Source organism: Triticum dicoccoides, chromosome 1A (assembly GCF_002162155.2).
Source record: "Triticum dicoccoides isolate Atlit2015 ecotype Zavitan chromosome 1A, WEW_v2.0, whole genome shotgun sequence".
In the NCBI taxonomy this organism is placed as follows: domain Eukaryota; kingdom Viridiplantae; phylum Streptophyta; class Magnoliopsida; order Poales; family Poaceae; genus Triticum; species Triticum dicoccoides.
The window spans coordinates 580,477,311-580,480,438 of NC_041380.1; the positions used below are offsets into that span (position 1 = coordinate 580,477,311).

The 3,128-nt window shown below is 36.2% G+C and overlaps 1 pseudogene; it reads right to left on the reverse strand.

Moving 5' to 3' along the window:
- The window catches only part of LOC119356049, a 22,185-nt pseudogene extending 20,147 nt beyond the window's left edge, over positions 1–2,038 (reverse strand).
- Between the last annotated feature and the right edge of the window lie 1,090 nt (positions 2,039–3,128).

Here is a 3,128-nt window from a genome sequence, read left to right on the forward strand (position 1 = left end):
TTTAGTTTTGTAAAAAGCAAAAAAAAAAAATGATAGAAACTTCAAAATTTAAAATCCTTCGAGATGTAGTTATGTTACTAAATCTACTAGTTAGGAAAATTTTAAAACTTAAATTTGGACATGTTTTGCAAAAAGTGTAGGGAAAATGTCGGAAAAAAACGGCTATAACTTTTGCATACGATGACGGAAAAAAACGTATAATATATCAAAATGTTTGGAACGAAAATACGCATCCGATGGAGACCGCCTACGGCCTGTTTGCAAATTTTTTAGAATCCTCAAATTCTAAAAGGAAAAAAAGTTATGCTCAAATTTCAGTTTTTTTTGAATTTTTGTTAAATCTGGTCAAACTATGGTCAAACTACTTATTCAAGAAGTATTAGTGTTACTAAATAATTATTCAAGAATATTAGTGTTACTAAATAATTATTTAAGTTTTTTTGAATTTTGGTCAACTATGGTCAAACTGTGGTCAAACTATGGTCAAACTACTTATTCAAGAAATATTAGTGTTACTAAATAATTATTGATTTTTAGAACAATAGTTTCAAACTCAAACAGTGAAATGTGTGACTTCATGCTCAAGCTAAATTCCTGAGGGTTAATAGGATTAACATCTTACTATTGTCAGGAAAACAACAAGTATAGACTTGGAAACGAGGGAGAATAGAACCCGGAAGTTAATCGTGCTCAGGCTGGAGTAGTGAGAGGATGGGTGACCGTTCGGAAAGTTAGATGATTTGGAACGATGAGGGGTGATTAGAGATTAAAGGTTAAATTGAGCAGTGATGAGGGGTGATTAGAGATTAGAGGTTAAAATAATTCAAAAAAAAATTCAAATTTTTTTTTCATAAAATTTCCTTTAGTACCGGTTGGTGTTACCAACCGGGACTAAAGGTGGACCTCCAGGCAGCGGCCACGTGGAGGGCCTTGGAACCGGGACTAAAGGGGGAGGCTTTAGTACCGACCCTTTAGTCCCGGTTCCAGAACCGGGACTAAAGGCCCTTATGAACCGGGACTAAAGGCCCTTTTTCTACTAGTGCTACAAGTTGACACTCACATTTTCTTCACTATTCTCCGGTAGACCTGGAGTTCAAGTTTGTCCAAAACAAGGTAGACACCGCATTTTAGTAACCCTGCAAGAGAAATAAGCAATCAGTGTCCATGCAAAGCAATTAGTGTCCCTGTACAAAAAAGTAGGACGCAATCAGTGACAGCAGAGGGCTTTTTCAGCACACAAATATGTAAACTTAGTGGTCTTCATGTCTATCAAGGGCTTGCTTAAGGAGCCTGAGATCTGCCACCCCAAGTGAAGTCACAATATCTGCATACTGGAAGGTTAAATTACCACTTGTACAAATCAAAATGGTTACGGGGAAATCTTTAGGTGGGCTATTTCATTTTTCCTCTATATTCCCATTTTCCCTAACTTTGTTGTTTACTAAAATGGATACAGATTAAAATGGACTAAAATGGTGCAGGTTCCTGTATATAGGTTGTGAATCAGATCACAATTGTAATTATCTTTATATTTGAATTTTAAACTATAACATAATAATCTAGAGCATATAGTTGAGAATGAGGTATAGAAAATATGTTTAGTTGTGGAATCAGACCCATTTTGTTGCGACATTTTTGTATTTTATTTGTATTTAGTAAAATATGGACAAATTGATACCTAATACATTCAGAAACAATTCAAGTCAGTAACATTAACAAAAAAAGGGCAGCCCTGTGCTTGTAGCTCTCGCTTGCGCAGGGTCCGGGGAAGGGTCTGACCACTTTGAGTTCAAGTGAGTTGATAACAAAATAAGGAGGAATCCATGTGACAAAACTGTAGTTAGGCATATCCTAAGAATATATTGGAAGAATAAGTGCACAAACACAGGTAGGAGCTGTCACACTGTAGTTAGGCATATCCTAAGAATATATTGGAAGAATAAGTGCACAAACACAGGTAGGAGCTTTGCATTGAGAAATCATGTAGCTGCTCGATCTCACAAATGCTCCTCTTAAAATTATACTTGATTTCGCCCATGTCCTTAAGCACACTGAATGTCTTATATTCATCAGAAACAATTATATATTACTATGGCATCGGGAATGGAAATAGGAAGAGCGACAAACACATGAAGAGAAATCAATTCCAAATATTCAGAAATGGAGGCTAAGCTAAAGTCGACTCGCAAGAGCAACCATACTGAAAACTGCAGTAACTAAGATCATATAATAACTTGAGATAAAAAATTTCGCCTCATATTAACAATCTGCATACATAAGTTGACTCAGAGATATCTTGTACTGTTTCTAGTGCAGAATATTGTTTTGACAAAGTCAATGTAGTTAAAGGCATATAGAAATCTAAATATTATGATGCGCAGAGTGTAACATATAATTCTACCATTTTGGTGAAAACAGATTTAACCGGCAATATGTTGACTTTTATCAATGTATAGAATCCATTGCTATTGGACATTTTGGTGTAACTCAAATGCTCCATTAAGCTCGCATAAATTTGGTTAATAACACTTTTAAAGTGTGAGTAAAAATCTATGAAAGAAATACTATAAACACTATTGGACATGATATTGAGAAATCTGGGAAGTTGCTACAACTCTACCATCAAATATAGGAAATATTCAAAGTCTAGGCCTCATACACTTTGCTTAATGTTGGAAGGCATAATGATTTGGTAGGATATGCAGATAGTCATATTCTTAGCCTTTATTTCTGAGAAATAAAATAAGAGATGCATACCACCCCTACAGAACACATAAAACTGCTTCGCAAGTCTTCGAGCAATGTGAAGCAGAAACAATTAATTAACTAATACTTGAAATGAACAAAGTGTATTATCTACAATACTTGTAATCTTCAGTACACCATCAAAACAAACCTATTTATTGTTTGCTAACCAGGGACGGAGCTTTGTTGGGGCCAAACTAGGCCATGGGCACCCAGGTTTTTGGCATTTTTAATTTTACCTATGCATCAAAGCATAGCCCACTAAGAATACGAACAATCCATGTAGCCGGCACGAGCATGTAGTAGCACGCTATTTCTCATGGCTGCAGCAGGCAGCGGCACACTAGGCCTAGCACTAGCCGCTCGCCGACATCCCGCGCAGA